At 43.9% G+C, this 16,361-nt stretch overlaps 1 protein-coding gene across 31 annotated transcripts in view; it reads right to left on the bottom strand.

Annotated features, from left to right (window-relative positions):
- BAZ2B (bromodomain adjacent to zinc finger domain 2B) overlaps window positions 1–16,361 on the bottom strand; it is a 343,490-nt gene that overhangs the window by 198,557 nt on the left and 128,572 nt on the right. For 4 of the 31 annotated variants that reach the window (XM_039493566.1, XM_039493560.1, XM_039493552.1 and 1 more), the window contains 3 exons: window positions 15,781–15,875; window positions 7,491–7,578; window positions 6,101–6,242 (listed from right to left, as the gene is read on the bottom strand). The exons of 19 other annotated variants lie outside the window; for them this stretch is intronic. The gene's annotated coding sequence lies outside the window, so the exon portion shown is untranslated. The remainder of the gene's footprint in view (window positions 1–6,100; window positions 6,243–7,490; window positions 7,579–15,780; window positions 15,876–16,361) is intronic. 8 more of the 31 variants (XM_039493558.1, XM_039493553.1, XM_039493564.1 and 5 more) reach the window with 4 other exon arrangements.

Here is a 16,361-nt window from a genome sequence, read left to right as displayed (position 1 = left end):
GGGAATTAACTCATTCCGGCATCCGGAGCACCCTCTGCAGGCCGGTGATCCGCCTTCCAGGTACTGGCCCCCGTGTCCCTCCCAGGACCCCAGTGCCCCTTTAACTGGGTCTCCCCCTCCCAGGGGAACCCCCACCCTACTATCCCCACTTTGCCTCAGTATTGGCTACTGCCCAGTCTCCATCTAGCCCCTGTTCACTGGGGCAGACTGCAGTATCAGCCACTCATCAGCAGCGAAGGGGTTTGGACCTGCTGCCTCGGCCTACCCCTGGGCTGCCCCCTGCAACCCCCAGTACCGCTTGGCCTAATGCTAGGCCGCAGCCTGGGGCTTTCTAGGCAGGAGCTCCCCAGCTCCTCTGCCTTTCCCCAGCCCTGCTCCACTCTGGGTACCTTGTCTAGCTCCCTGCAGCCAGGCCCTTCTCCCTCTACAGGCAGAGGGAGAGTCTGGGCTCCTGGCTCACTGCCTCTTATAGGGGCCAGCTGGGCCTGATTGGGACTTGGCCACAGCTGAACCTGCTTTCTCCCAATCAGCCCAGGCTTCTTGCCCCAGCTACAGCCCTCTCCTGGGCTGTTTTAAGCCCCAGAGGGCAGGAGCGGGTAACCACCCCGCTACACCCTTAAAATATACAATACTAATTCAAGAGATTAACTGAAGAAAGGATGTTTCTGTATTGTCCAGTTATACAGTACATATAACTTCTCCGGCTCTAGTTTACACAAATATCCGAAGGATTAAGCAGCCATGGACATACCTTAAATATACTATACCGACCTTTAACAAATCCATGAGATAGTCTTATGGTGATGTGAAAAAATATTAAATGGGGTGAGAATATAAAACAGTTTCTTTCCAGCTACAATAAATGTGAACCCTACTTTTATGAATAAGGACTCAGTCCTACAAACTGAAGTTAATAGGAGTTGAAAGGCGCTTAGTGCCCCCATAGCAGGTGCTCAGGACCGGATGCCACCAGATGCTAACTGCTCTGTACAATTTTATCAACACAACAGAGCATGTTACAGTATTTTTGGGTCACAAACCACTGCCAGTAAGAAAAAAAAATGCAAAAATACAAATAACTGAATTTATATTATGTATTCTTGTTTTCCAGATTAGTGAGAAAAAGTTTCAGAAATATACAATATATCTTGGCATTCTATCCTTTTACTTGGATTAATTAGCCAGCTACAGTACAAACAATTTAAAAATTAACACACTGTCCAAAAATATATTGTATCCTTTTATTTCTGTAGTTTCGTGTAGTTTAGAAGTGACACTAGTTCTAGGGAACTAGAAAAGAATATAAAAAGTTCAGGGTGAAGGGCGGGTGCCTTTTAATTTTAGTAACAAGCATATCAAGTTAAAAATACTTCTGGTACTTACCTTGCTCAGAAATACAAGCTTACTTAAAAGCTTACTTCTTACAAATCTGGATAATAAAACATGTTTACTTTCTTTATAATGAAACACCTCAATTTGTACTGAAGTATGATGACTACTATTTATCTACTTTAGGGAATAAAAGCAGAGGACAATTTATTAAAGCACAAGAGAAACTCCTGAACACTACAAGGTCACAGCCTGTGAGCTGAGCTGCTAGCAAAAACATCTATGATGCTCCAAAGCTGCCATTTTTCTTCCTTGACAAAGACTCCATCTGCCACAGAGCCATTTACAGCCTCAGAGTCAGAATATCAATGATTTCCAACCATTTTGCAAGTCTGCTTTCACCTTGACATCACCTCTGTAATACATCTAAAACAGATGAAACATATATTCCCTCTACAAGCTCTGAGCCCATGCTTTATTCAGCTGATAGGCATTTAAGTTGTCCTCTAAAGTACCATTTTTTATTCTCACTGAATTGTGTAAGAAGAATTTTAAAACTGCAAATTCCCTGTAATTTCTGCTGTTTTGCCTATCTTAAAATAAGGTTCATTTGTACAACTTCAAAATAAGGGAAAAATATATTATGTACTTTCAAATACTGACTAAATTAAAAAAATTACAAAATTATATGTATACATTTTAAAGTGTGTTATATTAAAACGGTTAACTACACACATGCACACAAACTTGAAATAAATACTGTTTTTATTTTTCAATTTTTTTTTAAAGTTCCTCACTATGGCCAGATCTTCAGACTGAGTAAACTGGTATAACTTCACTGAAACCAACAGAGCTACATCTGTCTACACCAGCTGAGGATCAGCTCTACATCTCTGGACCCACATAGAAATTCAAAAGCTTATCCTCAAATTCTTATTTAGACTAAAAACGCTCACTCATATGAAAGGGAGTTCTGATTGCTGAAGTAAGGCTTCCAAGAACTGTCCACAGATAAACAGCAATATAATAAAAAACTAAATAGAAATAGACTTCCCATCTCTTTAGACATAAGAACAAACATACCCTTACCATACCCTTCTGGCAAAGGCCTGAGTGAACATATTCCTTGCAAGCATTACACTATGAAACCCAATATTCAGCCAGGTGTCAACCTTGCCTCTAGTTTTGCAGGTGCAATTTTTTTATCCTGTAAATAGTCACGATTTTGGACTTCCAATGACTTATAGATGCAAGAGCAGCAATTATATGTCTGAGTGCATGAATCTAGTAGTTAGATGTCCAGCTGTTGCCATTTGAACCCTCAGTTTGTTACTCATGCTGGTGCAAGTATTTGAGGATAGCTACAGAATGACACACAAATTCTGACAATTCAGGTCTTTATCTCTACAAAACACACATACCTCATTTTACAGGCACAATTCTGTGGGTACTAATACACGCCCATCCAAAAGGCAAATGAGATGCAATGATAGCCATTTGATAAACAGCAACTATCCTAACTAGCATTGCCAGGCATCCAGTTTTCAACTGAAACACCTGCTCAAAAAGGGACCTTGATGGCTCTGGTCAGCAACACTGATTGGGCTGTTAAAAGTCTGGTCGGCAGCACAGCGGAGCTAAGACAGGGTCCCTGCATGCTCTGACTCCACACAGTTCCTGGAAGCACCCAGAATGTCCCTGCAGGCCCTAGGTGCAGGGATGGCCAGGGAGGCTCCACGTGCTGTCCCTGCCCCGAGTGCCAGGTCCGCAGCTCCCATTAACTGGGAACTGCAGCCAATGGGAGCTGCGGGGGTGGCGCCAATGGGTGAGGGCAATGCACCGAGCCCCCTGTCTGCCCCTGTGCCTAGGGGCTATAGGGGCATACCAGCCACTTCTGGGAGCTGCCTAAGGTAAGTGCTGCCTGGAGCCCACACAGGTTAATATTCCAAACCTGTGTGTGATTTCAAACAGCTTCAGATTTTTCTTTTTTAAAGCCATCAGGAGAGGTTTCCTTCTTCCCCACTCAAATGTAGAGTTTTCCCTGAAAAATGCCTAAACTAAACTGGCAGGCTGAAGCATCCCATTCAATATCTTTCTAAATGCCTTCATGACACTGAGCAAGAGATACACACAAACACAGTATATTTTCAGGTGTAGAAGAATGTCATATATTCAACACATCTCTTATTCTACAAAAATATCGTATTCCTTTCTCCAACCCCAAATAATCCCAATATCTATTCCATTTGTCTCTCTTCTTTCACGCCCAATACCAATGCCACCCCTCCTCCCCCCAGCCATTTCATCATTGCTGTCCAGTCATATGCTTGTCCTGGTGGTAGGGAAGAGGGGCATGCAGGCGACACAAGATCAGAAGGCTCACCGGTATGGGTAGTGGTTTATAAATTGATGCCAAGCTGGTAGTAAATTGAGCAGCTATCATCCAGCACTATGTTGCTTACTCCCCCTTGCTGGGCCACAGGGTGCATGCTGAGGCTCCATGCTCTGCCCTGTTTCTAAGAAGGCTCATGAAGACGTTATTGCACTAGTTTAAATTTGGAAGTTTACCTTCACAACCAGAGGGCTAGAATTATATTTTTAATCTAAAAACTTAAATTATGGAGGAGAAAGTTGCTTATTTACCAAAACGTAACCAAAAAGCTTCTCACTCCACTAACTGGGAAAAATAATTTTAAAGATCAGTTATAATATATCTATAAATATAGTTACACCCATTTCCTTAAAAAAACCCACTGATTACAGACACAGTTGTGTTTTGAAAGATCTTTGAACTTTAGACTTTGCAAGTAAACATAACTAATATGAATTCTCCTTTTTTTTCTTCTTTTTTTGCAAACCTATTACTGCTATTAAACAGATAAAACCAGCTGGTCTTAACAATAAAGTGATATTACAGAAAATTCAATTTACATCTGAACCCTTCCAGTTGCCATCTGTACAGTAAAGCTTAATAAACCACTTATTCCTCCTAACAGATGCTAATCATGGACTGACAATACACAATCAAAATCTGTTCTTTAACTCTTTTAGGCAAATGGCCATTATTAAGTCTGGTTATCAACAGCAATATCAACATAGTTGGGAATAATTATTCTTGTTCATCTAAAGCAATATTTATGTTACTACTGCTTTAAAATAGTTTGCCCACCTATCTTGAACACAAGACAAAAATGATGTACCTAACTGTAAAAGTAGATCAGAGCAGAGCTAAGCAAGTAGCTTTTAAAAGCCATTTAGACTTTATATTTTCCTTGAAAGAAACCATAAGAAACATGAAAATATTTCTGCAGCTTCTTTCCACGCTGCTATTTTCCCTATCAAGCAAATTTGCATTCATCAGTAACAAAATATATATATTATTTATTTTTATTGCTGTAATTCAAAAACATTTGCTGACAAATCAACACAAAGAAACATTGTATTCACTGGCAATAAACTACTTTTATTTTAAAGTAAAGCAGTTTTACTACACACAATTGTGTAAATAAGGGGGAGAAATCTTAATTTTTAAAAGGTGTAATTTCCTCTGCCTTCTATTTAAAACAGGTATGCTTATTACAAACACTTAAAACTGTGTTAAAAGAGCTTATTATTCTTAGTTTCTCAGTAAATTATAATTATTGTTATTATGCTTAAGTAAAGATGTAATTAAATCTGCAGGTGCTGCACCATGTACGAAGCGGTTAATTCTTATGCACCTTTTGGGATGTGTTATTTTGGAACATCTAATTTTTTGTCTCCAGCGTTTCTTGTTTTTAAAGCAAAATGCATGTTTTCTTGCTGCAAAAACAGCTTGATATAACTTTACAGAAGAATCAATGCCACTCCTTTCAGCAGTGGGAGGGGAAGTGCATGATTTGAGGAGCTTACAAAGATTACTAAGGATATTTGGGGGGAGGGATAGCTCAGTGGTTTGAGCATTGGCTTGCTAAACCCAGGGTTGTGAGTTCAATCCTTGAGGAGGCTACTTAGGGATCTGGGGCAAAAATTGGTCCTGCTAGTGAAGGCAGGGGGCTGGACTAGATGACCTTTCAAGGTCCCTTCCAGTTCTAGGAGATTGGTATATCTCCCTTTTATTACCCTTATGTCTACATTGCAATTAAACACCTGCAGCTGGCCCGTGTCACAGCTAACTCAAGCTCACAGGGCTGTTTCATTGTGGTATAGACGCTCTAGCAGGAGCCTGCCTTCCCCACTCTCCCCTCCCAGAGCCCAGGCTATAGCCTGAACATCTACACTGCAATGAAACCCTGTGAGCCTGAGAAGCTGAGATGGGCCAGCCATGAGTGTTAACTGCAGTGTAGACATATCCTTACACAACACTAAGCACAACTCTGTGAGATCCCCTGTGAGTAAGGTGTTTAGATCAGTGGCTCTCAACCTTTCCAAACTACTGCACCCCTTTCAAGAGTCTGATTTGTCTTGCATACCCCCAAATTTCACCTCACTTAAAAACTTGCTTACAAAATCAGACCTAACAATACAAAAGTGCCACAGCAGACTATTACTGAAAAATTGCTTACTTTCTCATTTTTACCATATAATTATAAAATAAATCAACTGGAATATAAATATTGTACCTACATTTCAATGTACAGTATATAGAGAGCAGTATAAACAAATCATTGTCTGTATGAAATTTTAGTTTGTACTGACTTCGCTAATGTCACCTGTTGTAAAACTAGGCAAATATCAAGATGAATTGATGTATGTCCTGGAAGACCTGTACATACCCCTCATGGAGACTCACTTGTTTAGAGGATGAACAGGGCCGGTGAAGCAGCATAATTGCAGATATATTGGCTATTCTCCAAGAAGGAAGAGCGTGCAGTAGGCAGGAAGCCCGACATTACACTGAAGCTGCAGAAGCAGCAACAGGACATCCTGGCAACCTGAGAGTGGCAACATACAGTTCATTTACTCCCCCCTTTATCAATAATTTCTCCTTAAAAGTTTCTGGTTCTCAGCCTGTATTCTAATCCAACTGCTAAATTCAGATTTAATCTGTACTTAGACCACCATATTTATTTTGTTCAGATTAGCGGATGGAATGCTGACAAGCCATACTAACTGGTTGTAGAATAATACTGAGATGTTCACGTAACTCCCTTAAATGTAAACCTGATGCTCTTCAGCTCACTAATTTACTAGCTTACAAATTCACACAAAGCAATACCTTCCCTGTAAATAAATAAATTAGTTTCCTTGGTAATTCACTTCTGGCTTTCAGAGCCATCAATCCAAACATTGGGGACCTCTCCAAACATGACATTCAGAGCTACCAATGGCTACAGAGCTTTGTTTTTAAAAACAGTCCCAGTCTCTTCTCTCCAGAGAGAAGTCTTTCATATGTCTAGGCATTAATACATGTGCCCAACTCTCCCTTAACTTTTTTTTGATCTATGACTCTGATTTGCAAGAAAAGTTCTTGAATGGTGGCTCTGAAAACTAGAAAGAAAACTATGTAACTTTCACCTCTAATTACTCTAAGACAGTGGTCCCCAACCGTGGCGTAAACTCTGGGAAAAGGTATAAATGGGACTCCAATTTGGGGTCAAATTCTAAAGTTAAAGCCTCTTCTCACTCACCCCAATTAGCCACTATCTCTTTGGTAAAACATTCGCCAAATATTATACCACCTTCTGCTTGGTTGGTCTTTCAAATTTAGGCTGCTATTTGTTTAGCTAAAACCTTATAGGAAGCTTGTTAGAGCAGAGGATGATCTAGCCCAGTATCTGTCTACCGACAGTGGCCAATGCCAGGTGCCCCAGAGGGAGTGAACCTAACAGGCAATGATCAAGTGAGCTCTCTCCTGCCATCCATCTCCATCCTCTGACGAACAGAGGCTAGTTCTCAATAAAGCAGCCTAAATTTTAAGTAGCTGAGCTAGCACACATACTCAACTGCCTTTGGAATGTTAAGACTTCCCCGGTTTCTAACATTTTTTTTTTTTTGTTATGCCATTTGAATTTTGCATGTATTTGTATTTTGTATGTGCTCTTCAGTTTATCTAGCTCACCTGTTCCTGACTGCCCCTCTGGGACTCCTGGCACTGGTGGCTGGCAGTGCTCCAGGAGCTATGGGGCAGGGCAGGAGGGTCCTGCGGGTCAGATATGGCCCATGGGCCATAGTTTACCCACCTCTGATCTAGCTGAATTCTGGTAAGGATTCTGGCAAGGCAATCACAAAGGGTTCCTTCTTTTCAAAGAGCTTGTACACTGGTGGTGCCTGAAGACGGAATTAAGGAAATGTTTTCTTTTGCATTTGGGTGCTACAAAATATCCTGAGTAGGTTACCTACTTTTCAGGCATTGGACTAATTGGATCTGCATTTTGGAAGTGGGCAACAGTTTACACTGCCTTTCTGAGGGCTCTTTAAGTAGATTTTGAGGTTGTATGGTTCTCAGTATAATATCCTGAGAATATTACAGTAAGTAATAAAAAAAGAGACCTGTACAGGCATTCAGGAACCGTGTCAATTCTTATTATTTCTGATCCGTGTCAATTCTTATTATTTCTAGTACGCATAATTAGAAGCTCTCAAGTGGCCTTTCCTCTGCAGCTTGAGTACACGAGAATGAGTCCTGGGTGAAGATGGTAAGAGATGATGAACCTTGTTATGTAAAGCCTCCGCTCAAATGCAATTGTAAGATCTGTAACTTGTATCATTAAGTTCTGCAACCTTTTTGCAGACTTTGTAACTTCAGTTAACTGGGCGGAGGAACTGCAAGGAGACAAGAGCCAGGTGTGTCTGATATAATCTGAAGTGCTGAAAAGAAAAGAAGAACCTGGTATGCATGAAAGGAACTGGTCTGGGAATGCTTCTCAGTGATGGACACAGCAGTTCCAAAATAAGAGGAAGAAGGCATGCACACAAGCCCCTGCTTCTTGACCCTCTCAGCAGTCTGGATACGTGACCGCAGATAGACACACCAGATCTACCATGCTTCGGCTTCTCGGCCTCCATGCTGTCTCCGGTAACTCTCTGCCTGTGTAAGTGTGTGGGTGCATAAGGATATGAATGCAGTGAATGTGTGCGTGTATGAATAAGCTCCATCTCTTTTCTATCTGACCTAACAGCGGCATTGTAATAAAACTAATATAAGTGTGACCCTGGGTTGGTTTTTAGGGGAACCTAGGTAACAAACCTAAATTCCCTTTTACTCCAAAAGTGTCCTGATTTGGCAGGACTAAGATGGGAGTAAGATTTTATTGTCTGCCATTTTTCTTGGGTGGTGTTCTTCTTACTACATTGCTTTCCAGCAGAGCACATGTGAGTTTCATAAGAATAGGTTGTGCCTACAAGAATGCAACTCCTGACTTAGAGTATGGTTTTCCCTAGATTTAATTCTTTTCTTTCTTTACCAAGGTATCCAGGAATCCCATGGTGACCATAACTATATATGCAGAATAAACAGGTAAACTGAGTTAGCACATGACCAGCATGCAAAATAACCTTGTAGCTAAAGACCCGCACTGAGCACAAGCAAGCCTCCTCTGGCTATTTTCTCACAGATTTCTTTTAAATGCTTAAGAGAAAATTGCTCAAAGCCACAAACCTATAAAAAATGGTTACTACCTTTCCGTAACTGTTATTCGAGATACGTTGCACATATCAATTCCAATCTAGGTGTGTGCGCTCACCCTGAGCACAACTACCGGAAAATTTTCCCTCAGTGGTATCCATCAAGTTGACTCTCATGCCCCCTGGAGTCGCATGCTCACAGTTCTGGTATAAAGGGTCCTGCTGACCCCCAGTCCCCGCAGTTCCTTTTTGCCAGCTAATTCAGACAGATAGGTAGGAGGGAGAGTCTTGGAATGGTCACGTGCAACACATCTCAAACAACAGTAATGGAAAGGTTAGTAACTGTTTTTTCTTCTTCGAGTGCTTGCACACATCTATTCCAATGTAGGTGACTCCCAAGCAGTTGTGCAGGCAGAGGGTTCGGAGTTCATCAATATGCTGATTGCAACACCACTCTGCCAAATCCAGCATCAACTGTAGCCTGTTGGGTGGTGGTATAATGAGACGCGAAAGTGTGAACTAAGGACCACACACACTGCTGCTCTACAAATGTCCTGGACAGGAACTTGTGCTACGAATGCTGTCGAAGATGCTTGGGCCCTCATGGTATGTGCTGTCAGGGCAGGTGGGGCAGGAACCTTTGCCAGGTCATAGCATGTGCGGATGCAGGATGTGATCCATGACGAAAATTCTCTGGGCTAAGACAGGAAGACCTTTTATGCTGGCTGCAACACCTATGAATAGTTGAGTAATTTTCCAAACCGTCTTAGTCCTTTCTATGTAGAAGGCCAGTGCATGTCTGATGTCTAGTGAACGGAACCTCTACTCTTCCCCGTTGACATGTTGTGGTTAGAAAAAAAAAACAGGAAGATATGGTTACTACTATGGAAAAAAAACCACCTTTTTGGAAGGAAAGATGGGGGATGATGCTGATCTTTGTCCTTGAAGAAGAAAACTGTGTGTATGGTAGTTCTGAAGTGAGGGCCCAGATCTCTGAGATCCTTCTGGCAGAAGTAATGGTCACTTCCAGGGCAGGTAGAGCAGAGAGCACATTGCCAGCGGCTCAAATAGGGGTCCTGTCAGTTTTGATAATACCGGGTTGAGGTTCCAATGAGAGATTGGGTGACATACCTGGGGGTATAATCTCTCAAACCCCTTAAGAAACTGATTAAAGATGCTGTTTGTTTCACCCATGGATGAAAATAATTGGAGATATACCAATCTCCTAGAACTGGAAGGGACCTTGAAAGGTCATTGAGTCCAGACCCCTGCCTTCACTAGCAGGACCAATTTTCCCCCCGGATCCCTAAGTGGCCCCCTCAAGGATTGAACTCATAACCCTGGGTTTAGCAGGCCAATGCTCAAACCACCAAGCTATCCCTCCCCCTAAAGCTGAGCTTGAGGCCAGATGGACCGTAACAGATGACAGGGTTAGACCTTGTTGCTTCAGGTATAGTAAGTTGTCCAGAATGAATGGTATTGATGATTGCATAGGTGAGACACCCTTCTGCGTGAACCACTGGTTCCCAAACTTCAACAACCTGTGAACACCTTTCACTAAAGTGTCCAGTCTCGCGAACCCCCTTCTAAAAATGAATATGTGCAGGGATTTTATCCTTTATCTGAGTATAAATTATAAAAGCAGTGATCTGGGAAATATAAAATTTGTTTTTATGACATGCATATTACACACTATTTATTATTATTTATTATTACAGTATTATTACATTATGAAAATGGCAAACACCGTCTGTTATAAGACAAGGCTCCTATGTTTCATCAAGGAGTATCAGAAGTGAAACACCATGAAGGTATTTAAGAAGCCAACTCAAAGAGTTCTTCCTACACAAGCATTCAGGTCATGAGCAGTCCAGGCAAACAATGTGCATTACAACAAAGCTTAAACTTGTTCTTCATAATAATTTTAAAAAACAATACTAGCTGCCTATTTAATTTTAAAAACAACAAAAAATATCCACCTCCCTTTCCATTTCTTATAAGGAGTCTTGAAGTGTAAACCTCCTCAGTGTGATAGATATGCTTGCTTTGATCTGCTTAGCTCTTGGAAGTCCAGGGGCTCCAGGCTGCTGGCCCCGTGCTGCCTAGGATCTCTAGGGACAGCTCTCTCCGCCATAATGGAATTTTTTCCCAAGAACCCCCTGTAACATTTCACGAACCCCAGTTTGGGAACCACTGGCATAAACCAAATCAAGAACCTCTTCCACTTTTCCAGGTACATAGCTCTAGTGGACAGCTTCCTCGCAGACCTGCTCCGAGCATGCTAGTTTCCAGGCTGTCAGATGAAGGGATTCGAAATTCGAGTGACGCAGGCAGCCATTGCCCTGAGAGATCAGGTCTGGATACAAAAGGTAGAAGGACTGGCGTCCGAGATATCTAGGAAAGTGGCGAATCACTGCTGGCATGGCTAGGCAGAGGCTATCAGGATGACTCACAATCCGCCCCTTCTGATCCTCAACAAGTATCAGAGGAATGGGAGGAAATGCGTAGACGATATGACCCACCCAAGGGAGGAGAAAGGCTTCTGTGAGAGATCCAGAGCTGTGACCCAGGAGGGAGCAGAATTAGAGACACTTCTTCTTGTGCATCGTCATGAACAGATCTATCTGGGGAGATCCCCACCTCTGGAAAATGGTGTTCAAGACATCTGGATGAATGGATCACTTCTGGTTGACTGGAAAAGAATCTTCTGAGGTGATCCGCTAGCTCATTCTGTGATCCCTGCAGATAGGAGGCCTCAAGATAGATCGAGTGAGCTATGCAAAACTCCCATAAGCGAAGTGCTTCCTGGCACAGGTGACACTCCTCCTGGCCTGTTGAAATAAAACTCTGTGGTCATGTTGTCTGTGACAACAGACATGTTCTTGTCCACGTCATGAGGTCCCTGAAGTTGATGTGCAGCAAGAGCTCTTCCAGAGACCAGAGACCCTGGGTTTTAAGGGAACCCAAGTGAGCACCCCAAGCTATCTCTGAAGTGTCCGTAACGAGATACAAGGATGGCTGGAATCCTGAGGATAGGATTCCTATGCACACCACCAATGGGTCTAATCACCAGTTGAGAGAGGCGATCGCCAGTGGAGGACCTGTGATAACTATGTCCAAATGATGTTGGTTTGGTAAGTATACAGACACCAGCCATGCCTGGAGATGTCTGAGTTCAAGTCTCACATGCTGCAACAAATAGGTGCATGAGGCCATGTGGCCCCGGAGCTTCAAGCAGTTCCTTGCTGTCGTGATGGGGTGATCTCTGAGGCTCTCTATAAGCATCACTATTGCTTGGAACCATGCTTTGGGGAGCAAGGCTCTGGCTTGGACAGAATTGAGGATCACCCTGATAAAACTGTATCCTTTGAACTGGGGAGAAGGTAGACTTCTGCGCATTTATCAGTAGACCTAAGTCCTGGAATTTTGACTGGATTAACTTTATATCTGACTTCACCTGGACCTCGGTCCAACCTCTGACCAGCCAGTTGCCGAGGTAAGGATAGACCTGAACCTCTTGTCTCCTCAGGAAGGTTGCAACGATTGCCATGCAATTTATGAACACTAAAAGGGCCGCAGACAGGCCAAAAGGGAGAACCTCAGCCCCTGAACCCCAGTGGAATCTCTTCCACAGCTCCCACCCTTAGGAGCAACTGCACCTCTTGGGCTAGAAGTTGCTCATGAGAAGGGTCCCTGAAGAGAAACGAGGAGGGAGGTGGGAAGAACTGAACTGAAGGATATACCCAACTGCTATCATGCTTAGTACCCAGTGATCTGTTATAATACGGGCCCACATCTGATAGAAATGCGATAAATGGTCCGCAAATACTGGGGAGGTTGGATCCACGTTCTATCTTGGTACATTATTCCCGAGTGCCCCATCAAAAGGCCTACTTGGACTCACCAGAATGTCTGGGGGGAGCAGGCATGGATGCGGACAAGGACTGGGGAGGAGGTATTCTCCTAAAGCCCAAGCTCCTCCCCCTGTGAGAGTCCTGCCAGGCAGGTGATGGGAAGAATGAAGAGGCCGGCTGAGGCTTATGTTTTCTCATGTGTGCCGGTGTATAAAGTCCTAAGGACTTCCAGATAGCCCTGGAGTCCTTCAGGCTGCGCAGCTTGTAGTCCATCTGCTCAGAAAAGAGCAACATGCCCTCAAAAGGAAGTTCCTGCAAAGTCTGTTGGACCTCATGCGTCAGGCCTGAGGATTGAAGCCATGAGCTTCTGGCATCGCCACCAATCAGGCCATCGAGCAGGCTGCAGAGTCAGCCACATCCAAGGCTATTTGAAGGGACGCCTTCACCACAGACTTACTTTCTTCCACGAGAGATGGAAACTCACATCTGGACTCCTGGAGTAACAACTCCTTAAATTTCAGCACGGAGCCCCAGGAATTAAAGTTGTATCTGCTCAAGAGCACTTGCTGGTTCATGATCCTGAGCTGAAGGCCCTCTGTTGAATAGACCTTTCTGCCAAAATGGTCTAATTTTTTGTCATCCTTGGTCTTAGGGGTTGGTCCTTGTTAGCCCCTGTCACTCCCACTCATCAGCTGCTGACACAACCAAACAGTCTGGTGGGGGGCATGTATGTAAGAATTCATAACCCTTAGCCGGGCCAAAGTATTTCTTTTCAGTCTTCTTTGCCATCAGATGAAGGTACACTGCGGTCTGCCATAATGCCTTAATGGGGTCCATAATGGCCTCCTTAAGGGGCAATACCACTCTTGATGTCGCCGGTGACGTTAGAATGTCCACCAAGGCTTGGGAAGACTCCCTGACCTCCTCTACCTGAATACCCAGGTTTTGGGCCAATCTCTTAAGGAGCTGATGATGAGTCCTACAGTCACCCTGAGAGGGCACTATATCTGTTCCTGTCACACCTCATCAGGAGAAGAGGAGAAGGAAGCCTGCACCGGTAGGGAGCACTGTTCTTCACCCTCAGCACCGGATAGGTCTGGAGGTGCTGATTCTTGGTATCAGAGCTTGGATCTGGCTCTGAGCAAAGCAGTGATACAGCTCTGGGCTGAGATGCCACCGAGTAGGACCTTCTGGATTGGGGACGCTGCATTGATGGGAAAGCCCAGGGATTCCAGAAGGGCCATTGTTCTGGGATCTGCCACCGCCCCGGGGGCCACACCATGGATGGGATGCGTTGGCCCGGGACCATGGCAGGATAGTGCCCACTGGGTTGACTGTGCTGGTTCTTGCAAGAGGTGTATGACTCTGACTCCAAGTCCGACTCCAAAGACTCCATTCCTGGAGACCTGGGAGGAGCGGTGCTGACCAGTGCTGGCGACCAGTGCAGAGAGGAAGGAAATCAGGGTTCAGCCATCATGGCTGGTTTCCCTTTGGAAGGCAACTGGGGCCTCAGTGCCGCAGACGTCCTTCCTGTCAGTGCCACTAGTGTCTGCTCCTGCATAGCCGGGGATGTCAGTACCAGCAGTGAGAGTAAGTCTCTCGCTGCAGCAAATGCCTCTGGCATAGATGGTACCACCAAGACACTGGAACTCTAGTGGTTCTCCTGTGTTGGCGAGCCCATCAGTGTCGGACTCAATGGTACCCACTTGGGGGCTGGAGTCAGCAATGCCACAGGGGTTGTTGGAGCTACGGAGTGGACCATCCTCTATCAGTCTTCTTGTGTTTCTTCCTCGGCACCAGGGATAGTGAATGATGCTGAGGTTCTCTCACTGGAGCGTTTTTCTTTGGCACCGTCCACCCTCTCCAGTGCCAAGGCTCTTGAGAGGTGGAACAAGCGTCTCTTTTCATCACCGGTGCTGAGGAATGGCATCAAAGGTCTGAAACAGCAGCCAGAGCAGTCCTTACTGAGGCTGAAGTGCTCTGTGTCAAATCTGAGTGACCTGGTTCCAAAGGACATCTTAGTGCTGCCTCCAGGAGGCTAGATTTCAGTCTGGTGTCCTTACAGTGCTCCCATACGTGAGTTTCCCTCTAGGCACTTAAGGTAGCTGGAATGGGGATTGCTCACAGCCATAGGTTTGTGGCACCAGGCACTGGCTTAAAGCCTGGAGACCAAGGCATGCCCCAGAACCAGACAGACCCTAACTCCGCTAAACAGAGTTCCGCTGACCTATCTATCTATTAACAAAAACGTAACTACTATGAACAAGAGATAACTATATATCATAAAAAGTTCACTGAGAATGTACTTCCATATTGTAAGGACGAAGTAGTTCCAGCAACCGTCATGGGCAGTAAGAAAGAACTGAGAGGGCTGCAGGTCAGCAGGACCCTTTATACCCGCATTATGAGCGGATGACTCCAGAGTCAACCCAATGGATACCACCGAGGGAACATTTTCTGGTGGCTGTGCTCATGGTGCGCATGCACACCAACAATAAAATGGACATGTGCAAACACTTAAAGAACACTTCTCTGTTCTCATCCAAGTGTATGCTTAATAGGAGACAGATTTATGTCTGTCATCTTAACCATTTATTTATATTTGAGTCTCATCCTATTGTGGCCAGCGATCAAACTGGGTGCCCAACATAGCAACAGCTCAGCAGCAGACAGTCTGCTGCAAAGGCGTTAGCAGTAGCTCAAATACCATGAGCAGAAAGCTTGGGTGACACGGTTCCTCATAGCCACAAACTGGTCTAGGGGTAAGTGACCCCCAAGCTGGAGAGGCACAGGATCACAAATAACCCTTGAGTCGTAGAAGTCAGAGACAAATTTTCAACCCTAGTAATGATTTTATTATTTTCAAGGCTATCTTTGCAAGGAAAAAGAGTCTAGAAAACTTTTTTCTTCAAATGAAAGCTGAGCTTAGCTCTGGCATTTATAGGCCCCACAAATCAGGAGGCCCAGCAGCTGTGGGCTTCGAGCAGCCAGCTTTGAGCATCTGAAAGACACAAGCAATTTTGTGAGGGTCCATAACTGAAGTTCCCTCTACCTGAAGAAAGCAAGCATAGGAAGGGGGGAGAGGGGGAGTTATGGCCTTTCACTTGAGATTCTTCATCTTGAGTTTCTAGCAGTTCCAAACATTTCCTAGGGAAAAAGTTGTAAGCTTTAATTGAAAGCCTGTTCAAGAAAGGAGTTCTTTTGTCAAAACCATTAAACCTCTAAGTAGCAGGGGCATTGCCCTCCTATAGTCTAGTAAGTTTCATAATGTCTGCTGCCTGCCGTAAAACTACCAGTATATTTTCTTACTGGAAACTAGACACAATCTTCCTCCTTCCTTATGTCTGAATTTATTATTGCAATCCTGCTTGCTGACTTGCCCAGTTTTATGTTTTGCAATTGCTTTAGATTGCTGCTTCCCACTTACTTTCATGTAGTAGGTTACCTTATCTCCCTCCCTACTGGTGGTCTTACCAGTCCTAAATATGGTTTGAAATCACATGTATAGTCTTTCATAGCTTCATTTTCTGCTTTGGAACACATTGCCAGTTTAATGAAGAAAATGCTTTCAACTACTGGGACTTTAAATTCTAAGATTTCTATTAGTCAGCATTCTTAAAATGATTGTTTTAG

Source organism: Mauremys reevesii, linkage group 11 (assembly GCF_016161935.1).
Source record: "Mauremys reevesii isolate NIE-2019 linkage group 11, ASM1616193v1, whole genome shotgun sequence".
Taxonomy (NCBI): domain Eukaryota; kingdom Metazoa; phylum Chordata; order Testudines; family Geoemydidae; genus Mauremys; species Mauremys reevesii.
The sequence above is the reverse complement of the archived record's forward strand: the minus strand, read 5'-3'. Positions and strand labels throughout refer to the sequence as shown.